This window comes from Herpailurus yagouaroundi, unplaced genomic scaffold, assembly GCF_014898765.1.
Source record: "Herpailurus yagouaroundi ecotype Mexico unplaced genomic scaffold, PumYag 140, whole genome shotgun sequence".
Lineage (NCBI taxonomy): Eukaryota > Metazoa > Chordata > Mammalia > Carnivora > Felidae > Herpailurus > Herpailurus yagouaroundi.
The window spans coordinates 90,224,656-90,237,105 of NW_024412395.1; the positions used below are offsets into that span (position 1 = coordinate 90,224,656).

The 12,450-nt window shown below is 34.5% G+C and overlaps 1 protein-coding gene and 1 pseudogene across 6 annotated transcripts in view; one reads left to right on the forward strand and one right to left on the reverse strand.

Annotated features, from left to right (window-relative positions):
- Window positions 1-12,450, reverse strand: part of ERBB4 (erb-b2 receptor tyrosine kinase 4) — a 1,166,318-nt gene that overhangs the window by 1,055,042 nt on the left and 98,826 nt on the right. The window lies entirely within an intron of this gene.
- LOC121030202 (60S ribosomal protein L36-like) lies at window positions 7,277-7,676 on the forward strand (annotated as a pseudogene).

Sequence of the window (12,450 nt, forward strand, 5' to 3'; positions counted from 1 at the left end):
TTTTTTTTTTTTTTTTTTTTTTTTTTTTTTTCCTTCCTCTCCCCCATGGGTTTCTGTTAAGTTTCTCAGGATCCACATAAGAGTGAAAACATATGGTATCTGTCTTTCTCTGTATGGCTTATTTCACTTAGCATCACACTCTCCAGTTCCATCCACGTTGCTACAAAAGGCCATATTTCATTCTTTCTCATTGCCACGTAGTATTCCATAGTGTATATAAACCACAATTTCTTTATCCATTCATCAGTTGAATGTAGCCCTTCTTAATCCCTTGTCCTCCTCCCTCCATCAACCCTCTGCTTATTCTCTATTGTTAATCTTTCCTAGCATTTTCTTGCTAGTTGATGTCCATCATTTAAACAGCAATTTGGAGGAACAGAAACGTTTATATATTTTTCATTTCTTTGTCCCTGTCCACTAGCTGTCTTAATAATCAAATTCTTGATATGCTGTATAAGTCACCTAATCATGTGAATTATTAGCTCCTCAGTTCAATTATAATCATAAAGTTTTCTTCTGAATCAATTTTCACATATTAAAACATTTATCTTCAGAAATGTTTTGGTGTCAAAAATTACAATCAAAGATTTTTCATCACCATGTTCATTTATACGTTGTCTGAGCTTCTTTATGAAGTATTTTAAACTCTAACAACTTTGGAAATATATTATTTGTCATTGTTCCCCATTTTTAAGTGTGTGACATCACTCTTCCTAGAGGGCTTAAATCAAATCTCAAACTATAATCTCTGATGTTGTAGTTACTCGTTGATTGCATTTTATTGCCAAATGTATATTAAACTAATTATTTTAAAAATACTGTGGCTATGGCTTGTACAAATTAGTCCTTTTTCATAGTGTATTTTCTTCTAATTATGTATTTCAATGTGTTTTAATATTTTTATTCTGTGGCTGAAACAAAGAAGCTGATATTTTATTAGTCTCTCAAAAAAATCTCACCTCACTCTTTCTGGGTCTCTCTTCCTTTCCCTCTCTCTCCCTCTGTCTTTCTCGTTATGTGACTACACACACACACACACACACACACACACACAGGAACTCTGAGGAACTTTAATATTAATGATGAGTATGCAATAAATGTGAGAGTGTGTAACACCACTGATCTATAAGGCAATGTATGTGTGAGTGTGTAATATCCCTGATCTATAAGGCATCTACTGAATGAACTTTGACGATTCTCTAGAAGTAATGAATTTGTACCACCTATTCACAAACTCTCATGATCACCCCCTTTTGAAGCAAAGCCTATATTTTAAAAATACCTTGCAGACTGTGAGTGCAGTTTAGGGTCACATAATAGGAGCTAAAAGCTAATTGTCCCACCACCCATAATGTAAACAGGAGACAAAGGTTTCAGGATTATGATAGTCTAGTCAAAAAGTGCTGACAGACTTCAACAGATATAAACAACAGTTAAACACTTTTGCTTTTACATGGGACAATAGTTTTCTGATAAATCTCTATACTTTTGGGTGTTTCAAGTTACAGGATAGTGTATAAAAATGTCTTTTGTATTTATCTACATTACTTAACAGTATCTATTTGTAATAGATACCTGTTTTACATCATTTTAGTGGAGAATCAATTTGTCATTCCATTCCATTTCTAATGCAGTAGTCCAACCCAACCCAGAATGCATTATTGATATGGAAATGAATGTAATTAGCAGCGTAAATGATCTGTTATTTATGATACAAGTTAAAGCAGTAAATCACCATTGGTTCACTATCATTACTATGCAAATAGAAGGCAGTTAATGGTCCATGTGTTAAAAACAAGCCACTTGCTTGCTCATTTGCAAATGAAAGGCAAGGGTGAGGGTTTAAGGTAGAAATGACAGTTTATCATATTGTCAGTCCTGGTGCATGGACCTAAGAAAACCAACACACAAATAGTTGCACTAGTTTTAAAATCTACCCCCTTTCCATGAGCACTGGGTGTTACATGTAAGTGATGAATCACTGGGTTCTATCCTGAAACCAACACTACACTGTATGCTAACTAATTTGAATTTAAATATATATATATATATATATATATATTTTTTTTTTTTTTTAAGGTATCCAGTCTCTCCACTGCTTATTTGGCCTTAAGCCTTCAAATTTATCTTTAGTTTCTTCTAATTTGGACAATAAGTATTGGAATAATTGTGAGTGCTTGTAATTGTTTTGCAGTACATGGATACTTTTTATGTCAGCTGGGAAAAACACCACAAAAACTTCTATTATGAAATAAAATATCATTGATCATATAATTCACTTCATTTTGCAACAAATATATTTCATTCTCTTGTAAGTAGGTAAACTAGCAATGATTTGAGGACCCAGAGACTAAAAGAAATATTAGTGAGCCTTATTGGAAATTATGCAGGATACCTATAAGAAATTGTCCTTTCTTGCTTGGTCCCTCTTGTTTAATTTTTCAGGGAATGTCAGCTTGGGGGGGGGGGGGGCACTGGGTGCATAAGCTACAAGCTAATGTTTGCCTAGTGAAATGGGAACAAAAGTAGGATGCATGAAAAACTACAGGAGAAAGAGGGACTGAGGGCAATAGCAAATTCTACAAGCTTCATTTGTATGGGTCTGATAATTTTTAAACTACTTGGAATTCATTTATAACATAAATACAGAACTTAGAACAATAATGCCTTTATGTTGGAAATGCATATAGTAGATAGGATTTCAATCTTACTTAGATAAATCAGCTCTATCTTTGCAACAGTATAAAAATAACTGACAAATCTCTTGTGGAATCTTTATTTTTCATTAAGCTATGGGCTCAAGAATGACTTACAAACTGGGCAAAGTTTTTTAATAAAGGAAATAATATATTTATATACAATATATTTATATCACTTAAATATATAATATGTATTTAATTTAATATATAAATATTTATATATTTAAACCTAATTTTTTAATTTATTTTAATTATTAATTTTATTTATTAATTTAATTTTTAATTTAATTTAATTTAATTTAAAAAAAAATTACTTATACACAGTAATTAGACCTGTCTCTTAATTCATGTTTTTAGGAATCAAGTTATCTTTTATAAACACTATATTTTTCTTCCTTTAACTCCAAGGAAATAGCTAGATCATTGGGTTCCCTTAACTCACTGGTTTCCAAAGATAACTCCCTTCTTGGTATTTGCCTTTAAAAACTTTAAAACCATTGAGGAGATTAAACCAGAGGGAGGGTTAAAGGATTTAGGGTGAAGCCCACACATTAGTATCAAGAAGAGAAGAGACAAAAAAAAAAAAAAAAATACACTAAATCTGGGAGAAGGGAAGTCTCAGGCAATATAGACAGAGTAGCCCAAGTCCCCCTCCCAGGCAGCACTTTTAGGAAATGGCCTAGGTACAGGGGACTATTTGCTTATTCCCCAATTTATGAAAGTCCTAGCAACCAAGAGATGGCACAAACAAATTAGGATAATTCAAAGAAAGTTAATATAAAAATTATTCATTTATAAAGTTGTTAGCAGTACAGGGGAATAACAAAGAATAGTGTGGGAATGAGACGAGCTCCTCTGTGCTGGCATCAGCCCCAGGCCAAACAAAACTAAACCAAAGAAGAGAAATATACAGAGCAAGGAAAGTCTCACAGAGTCGGCTTCCTTTGTTGAAGAACACAGATAAAGATCTCACAGGGAGGAAACCAAGGAAACAAATACCCAGCCTCTCTATCCTTTATCACTCTGATTTCCTACTGTAGGTTCCCAAAGGGATTAGTGGATAAACTTAAAAAAAAACCCAGAAAGTAGAGGAGTCCATGAATAATTATCCACCCACATCAGCCTTCCACTGAGTGGAAATGCAAAGCCAGAATTGTTTAAGTTGTGGAGCCTTACATCTTCCGAGGATCCCATAGGCTTGGGTAGGTGAGCATACAGAAATGATGGTCACGTTCTAAAAAACTAATCATCCTCTCCCAAAATTATATAGGACATTTGCCAACATTTACTAAGCTCTTAATCTGCCCCATGCATTATAATAAACACTTTATAAGAATTATCATCCTTCTCCTTTATAGTATTTTCAGACAGGTCCTTTTATTATTCTCATTTTATAGAATAGGAAACTGAGGCACAGAGGGATAATTATCTTGTTAAAGAACACAAGATAAAATTACGGTAGTTAGATTCAAATCTGCATGGGTCTGGTTCTGGAGCCTGTTCGCCATATTTAATACTTTCTAGTATTTGACTAAAATACACTGACAAATTCCCAGTTGTGGAATGTAATTAAAACAAAATATGAAAATTGTAAATCAATTTAAAACTATTAAGTATAATTTGAGTTAGCAGGTTCTTATAACTAATGACATTAATAGTTTAATAATATTAATAATAATATCTATCATAACTTGTCTTTGACTCTGTACCATTAATTTGGAGGGGAAGCAAAAGAATGGAATTCATTCACTCATAGAATTGCACCATTGCTCTAAAAAGAGATAAAGAGGAAGGAACCATTTGGGTAAATATACTCATTGGGCAGATTAAATCATCTGCTTTGCTAAAATCTAACAGGTTAAATATATATTTAATGCACTTCCACTAAAAGGAAACTTAATGATTTTGAGGACGTGAAAGGAATTCCACTGAAATATTAAAAACATACTTCTAAGATTCAGTAATTCATAGAAAGCCTTTCTGAAGAACTGTTTTATTCTGTTTTGTTTTGTGTCACATTTTGACTTAATATCAAATGTTTCAGAAATTTAATTTATAATGAAAACAAAAGTAAATAAGGAGGTAGATGAATGGATGGATGAACAGACAGAGAGACAGGCAGATAGATAAGGCTGTTGTTGAGTGAAGGCAGCTATTTGTTCCATATTACATAAATTTATCTCGAGTGGCTACATGGTTACTCGCCTCAAAGAAAGTCATGCCTATGAAAGAAAGTAGATTCATGCCTGGTACTTATTATGTATCTTGGCTTTAAACATTATTTTTTTCTTATATTAATACTTGTGTCTAATACACAGATATAGGATGTGTTTTACCTAAGGGAGAACTGCATTTGCAAAAACTGTGTACATGACATATAACTAGTAGCCATATTTTTAAAATCTATACTTTGTATACATTTAATTGTATTTAGGCCAGAATAGCTTCTTTTTGTTTTTACATAAGACCTACAAATAAAGAGAAATTACTCAAAATGAAGAATCACCTTCTAAAGCCAATTATGTCTCTTTGTAGGTTTTATTTACTTTGTATGCCTTCTATATACAAAAATTTTCACTTTATGTCATTAATACAAAAAAATCAAAGCATTTTATTTTCTTATAAACACAAATCATATATGTTAGAATTATTATTTTTGGTCATCAGGATCATAAGTGCCATAAAAATGCTGATGCTTAGTAAATAGGATTAATTAGCTATTAATCCTGTTATGTGCATTTTGAGATCCCATCCAACAATCTTATTTATGTGAGGCAGCTAAGACAATGACTAACAGAGTAGTTCCTAAAAGGGTTTAATCTTATCTTGACAAAGCAAGAGGGGAAAGGCAGGGAGGGAGCAAGGGAATAGAAACAGAGATCTCTGAGACACAAAGATTAAGAGACAGGGGCAGAGAGAGAAAGGCAGAAAAATAAGGAGACAGAGATTGAAATTGAGGCACTGATTAATGACCTTCTGTCTGCAACTCTGGTCATGTCAGTATAAATGATAAAAGATGTGGTTGCCTGCCCACATTGCCTTTGCTTGGGAGGAACTGTGGGCTTAATTGCTTCTCATACCTTGATGATGTCATCCGGATTTATGGATGTAAATTTATATGTTAATGGCTCCCTTTTTGAAAGACCTCTCCCCAGAACTCCAGGCTTATATATCCAGCTGTGTACTTAACATTTCAGGATGTCAGGTAGCATATTAAGCATAACATGACAAGGTAAACTCCTGATCTCATGGTCTACACTTCACCCAAACAGCAAATGTCACAATCTCCTTCATCTCACCTCAGTTGATGGCAATCCTATCCTACCACCTCCTCAGATAAAAACTCTTGAAATTATCTTGTATTCCTCTTTTGCTTTGAAATCCTGCACCCTGTTTCTCAGTAACCCTCCAGATTCCCTACCTTTAAGGTGTATCCAGAATCCCACTCCTCATTTCCATTGCAACTACTCTCAACAAGGTCAACACAATCTCTCACCTGGAGTATTGCCCTTGACCTCCTTCAGTCTATTCTCAACCAAAGAGCCAGAGTATGGAAAGTATGTCAAATCAGGTCACCCAACTTTTCAGAACTGAACAATAACTTTTCATATGCCTAAAAATTAAATCCATAGTCTATTACATGCCTTCCTACCCCTGCTGTCTCCATAACCCCACCTCTAATGACATTTGCATTTTTAAAAATAAGTTTATTTTCAGAGAGAGAGTGCACACAAGCAGGATAAGGGGAAAGAGAAAGGGAGAGAAAGAAAGATCCCAAGCAGGCTCTGCACTGCCAACACATAGCCCGACATGGGGCACAATCTCATGGGCCGTGAGATCACAACCTGAGCTGAAATCAAGAGCCAGATGCTTAACTGACTGAGCCACCCAGGCACCCCATTGCTTGCATATTCTTACCCACCATACACACAGTTCTTACTACCTCCTTTAACACAGCCAACACAGGGCCTTTGCACTTGCTGTTCTACTAGCCTGCACCAAGATTTACCATCTTCTTTACTTCCCTCTGATCTTTGCTCAAATGCTACTTTTTCAGCAAGTCTTTCCCTGACGACCTTATGTAAAATTACAATTTCAATGTTCCAACATTCGTTGCTTTTTTTAACTTATTATTCTCTGTAACATCTATCATCTAGTGTCTCATATATTTTATTTTGTCTCCTTTGACTCTAATAAGTCAATGATTTTGTCAAGTTCATTTATTTAAGAGAAAGAGAGCAGGGAAGGGGCTAGGAGAGGGAGAGAGAGAATCCCAAGCGGGCTTTGTGCTGTCAGTGCAGAGCTTAAACTGAGGCTCAATCTCATGAACCTGAGCTGAAATCAAGAGTCTGACACTCAACCGACTGAGCCATCCAGGCGCCCGAAGGATTTTTAGCTGTTTTATCCATGACTAATTTCTGATGACTAAAACATTGGTTAAACTTAATAAAAAATCATGGAAAGACAACACTTTACTGTCTTGTAGTAATCGAGGAAATATGCTTATTTTGATCTTCCCCTCTCTGTCAGTATCACCCTGAGGGATGGCTTTCCCTAAAAGGAGGTGAAATAAAATATCCAATGGCCTTCCCTCCACCGCAGGAGCCATTGAGGAGCCATGGCTCTGCACTTACCCTATGGCTGTGGGCCTCAAGGAGTGCCAGAAGGTAACCAAAAACATGAGCAAGATTAGGCACAGCCTCCACTGTGGGCACCTTACCAAGCATACCAAGTTCGTGGGGGACATGATCCAAGAGGTGTGTGGCTTCACCCCCCACGAGCAGGAGAGCTATGGAGCTGCTCAAAGTCTCCAAGGACAAGCTTGCTCTCAAGTTCATCAAGAAAAGGGTGGGGACACATCCACACCAAGAGGAAGAGAGAGGAGCTGAGCAACGTCCTTGCAGCCATGTGGAAAGCAGCAGCCAAGAAGGACTGAGCCCCTCCCCTCTCTATGTAATAAAGCCTTTTTGGAAAAAATAAAAAATCCAATGGCCTTAATGTTTATGCTTATTAAGAAATACAAATAGAGGGGCACCTGGGTAGCTCAGTCCATTAAGCATCTGACTTCAGCTCAGGTCATGATCTCATGGTCTGAGTCAGGCTCTGTGCTGTCAGCTCAGAGGCTGGAGCCTGCTTGCAATTCTGTGTCGCCGTCTCTCTCTGCCCCTCCCCTGTTCATGCTCGCTCTCTCTCTCTCTCAACAATAAATAAATGTTAAAAAATTAAAAGAAAAAAGAAATACAAATAGAAGTGTATTATTAGCAAAGCTATTTTAGACCATAATTTTCAACGTGTTTCCCCAATGTGTAACCTTAAAAAAGTAACACACAATTTTATGTTTCTGTGTAATTCACTGCTACTTGCTATTTGCTCTTCAGTTTCTTTTAATATGATTAAATAGTAAGTAACCAGGATCATGCCGCTGTACAACTTGTGTACCCAACTATGATTCCTAGGCTATCTCTAATCATTTAATGGGTGCTCTCTCTACATACAATACTATTGGAGATGTCCCCTCATGAGTATTAAATAATTTGCCTTCTATAAATATAGCCTTAAATTTTATAATTTAAAGGCAAAATTAGACTTCACTATTTCTAAATGTCACCAATAATAATAATTAGCAGTTACATTAACTTACTGAGAATTAATTGATAAGGATCCAATTATATTTTTAAATCATCATTGCAAATTATTGAGCTGTATTTTCAAGAAACATATTTTACATCATTAACAACCCATAGCAGTTTGAAGGGCAACATTTTTTTTTAAGAATGACCTCTGAGAGACCTACTTTTAGTTAGTCTGTTCACTGAAGAATAACTCCTGTAATTAACGTGCCTCATCTCTTTCCTGAGATATTCAGATGGGCAGTGAGAAAGAGAATGATGGCTATAAACACCATGATCTTCTCTAAACCTAAGAATGCACTACTGTCCTCATATATTACACAGCATTGATTATGTGGTAGAAAAGTTAGTTATAACACATGTGCACCTAATGTTATAGTATAAAGAGTTAGATTCTGTATATTCGTAAAGCATAATATTTTATGAACTTTATACTGCAGGAGATAAATGACATCACTTGTTGATAAGCAGGCTTCATATAATTAACATTTTCTAAAATACTTTATAAAATTCCACCAATTGGAATTTTCATGCTGGGTATTGTTATTCAAGCTCCAGTTTGCATCCATTACCAGTGTATAAATTCATGTGGAAGCTATATGAAGTCAAGTAAAGCTTTCTTTTTACCTTCCTGTTAAATGTAGAACATTTTTTCCTATATATGTATGTATGCATGTATGTATGTATGTATGTATGTATGTATGTGTATATATACATTTTTTAACTTGAGAAGACACTGAGGTAAATTTAACAATTCTCACTCCTGCTAGAAATTATACATGATTTCTGAAAAGGCTAACATGTTCAACCACTTGTGTTTTTATAGAAAAATGTATCTACACATTTTTAAACTGGCAAACTACAAAATGTTGTAAATTGTATCTCTTCTTAATACACATTTCAGACTATTTATTCTTCAGTTCACACACCAGGCCCTCAACAAGAAAAACTGACCTAAGAAAGAAAAAAAAAAGTCCTTGACAGAAATCCTTTCCTAGAAGAATTCTGATCCACATACAAAATTACTGGCAATGAAGAACACATATATATCTTGGAATGTTAGAAAATATCATTTATTATTTCCTGGTTCTATAGTAAGTCAACAGGAAGACACAAATATTCAAGATGACAAATCAAACCCATTGAAATCCCTGTACTCTGGAGTGATGAATGAATTATATGGGATGCTAGTATGCATTCCAAACTCAAAGCCTGTGTTTACTGATGATTTTGTCATGCGCTCTACCAGAGTCGTTACATGAAAGAGGAATGCCCAAAGAGATACTTTAAATTTGAGAATTATTTTTCTCTGCTCAGCCGTTAAACAACCTCTCAGAAAACCAATAATTCACAAAGTGAAATTAAGCAAGGTGACTCAATTAGGTAGTTTTATGTTCCAGTTCCTGTACATACTTTAAAAATGCATGTTAGAAATCATTTTACGTCTTAGTAGTCAGCAAGAGAATAACCAATCCACAATGGAATTTCGTGGTGTGGATTCATGGTAATGTAATCTGAATTGTGCCTTCTGGAGTTCCAGGGATCACTGACAGTTAAATCACAGTGGCTATGATGAATTCTGAAATCTCATGACTTCATGAATACAAATGTGATTTCATGTGACCGACAGGTCTTTGAATTTGAGAGGTACTAGAAAAAGAGATATAATCAAATGACAATATTTTATCCCTAAAGTTCTTATATGATGCTTACAGGAACTACAGAGTTTCTTTCACACTTCAGAATACTGGGGATTGAGAAAAAGTTATCCTTTCTTCTCTCATTATATATTTGGAATATCTACCAGAAGGATTATAGGAGAAGATAAAGATGCTCCTGGCACAGAATCTTGGGGGCTGTAGGAGTGTGGATGGAGAGTCTGTGGAAACAATAACCACACTATTTTTATAACTTGGAATCAATGGAGCCAAGGGACCTTACCCATATACATATATACATAGATACATTGACCTTATGAAACTTTACATTCTCAAAGGGAATTCTGAATCTTTGTCTTGTGGTAGTGCCAAGGCTAGTTTTAAAAATTAAAATATGTCCTATCTTAATTTGCCAGAATTAACTCTTTTTGTAATCTCATTATGGATACAGAACCAAAACACCAAGGTCTACACACTTCTGCTATGTCGATAATTCCTATTACAACCAAGAAAATAAATGTAAAATGTGTGCAGCTAATTGTAATCCACTTGTTGGAGAAACAAAAAAAATTTAAAAATATCAAGAATTGTAATGCTTTAGATTTTCCATCTTCTATCCATTTCCAGAAGACAACATTCAAGAGGAAAAACCGATACAAACTCCAGACTTTTCCACTTAGTAGAAGCATATTTATCAAATAACTGAAATAACCTGCTATTTATTTATTCATATTTCTTGTAGGAAAGAGACAATGTTGTTTCTAAGTCTCACAAGACACAAAAACCAAAAGCAAAAACAAAAAGAAAACAAAAAAACAAAAATCTAAGACCTTACGATTTGAAATCATGGAATGACCAGAGCAAACTATGAACAATATAATGTTGATGATCCTCCTGGCACCTTCTTGTTTTCAGGTACCATCTACTAGTGTTCTACCTAATCCCAGTGTTGGTGGGATAGTGGTTAGCATAGCTGCCTTCCACCTAATCCCTGAATGAAAACTTCCCTTTCTGGATGACCCATTACCACCAAAGATCTCTGATCTCCATATACATATGTATGCATATATACATATGTGTGTGTGTGTGTGTACACACACACACACACACACACACACATTTTTTTGTTTGTTTGTTTGTTTGTTTTACTCTTGGGCAACACTTATATAGGCAAGGGAAATTTTGCAGTATAAGCATCTGTTTATGTCAAATACACAACAATGTTGCCTTTCTCTGGGATTCTAAATTGGTAATATCAAAAAACCTCCTTCTTTGAATCTGGAAAAGCTAATATAAATTCCTATTAATATTTCCATTATGGGAAAATGTAATAAATAAATGAAGGACATAATTATAAGAAATCTATACTTGTAAGAATGATAACATGCATAAAACTAATAATAAAAGATTTATTAAGCACATACTCAATTCTAGGCTCTAGACAAAATGTCCATACATTCCTCATTTACTCACATTTACCCCTAGGACAGATATTAATATTATTTAGATAAGAAAACATAGTCTTAAAAGTCCACCTGGCTCAAGCTCCAGAGCTAGGCTTTGATCTTGTGCCTCTCTGATCCCAAAGTTACGGCTCCTAACAACTACACTGCACAACTATGAATTTATGTTTAAATATACTAGAAAAAGAAAAAAATAATTCTCTGTTGGTACGTTCCAGAAAGTTCCCAGATATGTTAGGGCCTAGAAATGATTTTCTCTTGAGAATCTTGCTCAATGAATAGGAAATTCAATACATAGCTCAAGACAACAAAGTAATTATAATCATAAAAGCAGGGAGAAGATGTGCCATAAAAATTTGTCAATCATCGTATACAATATAGAGAAGCCCAGAAATTGATGAATAAATTAGTACACATAATCTCTAGAAAGGGTTTCTACTCAACACTAGCAGCAATATAAACAGACCATGGTAGATAAAAAAAAAAAAAAAATGCAGAAAAAGCAATCACTAAGACCTTAAAAACAAACTGAATCAGTTCATTTAGAAATTAAAAAGTTTATATCAGTTATAAATCATATATTGAAATAAATAAATATAACATCATTCTATAAATAAAATTTTCAAAGCCACATTATCTCCAAGGAGCCATAGCTGACATCCACCAAATATGATAAGAAAATATATTACAGCAATTAAAAGATTCAGCCAGCTTACATTGATAGGGGAATCTATCTCCAGGAGAAATGCACTAATACTGCCTCAAGAGAAAAAAAAAATGAATAAAAGAAATAGCTACTAAGTAGCAATGTGACCTTGTGTCAACCACTCAGATTTTCATTTCTCTCTGGGCCTCCTTTCCTCTACATCTTATTCAAGTTTTAAATACCACAGTTTTATAGAATATTATTTGCTTTTTTTGACACATAGGGAGAAAATGTGTAAGTGAATTTTATCTATTCAGCTCAAATAAGAATAAAAGTTAACACCGACTCAAGAAG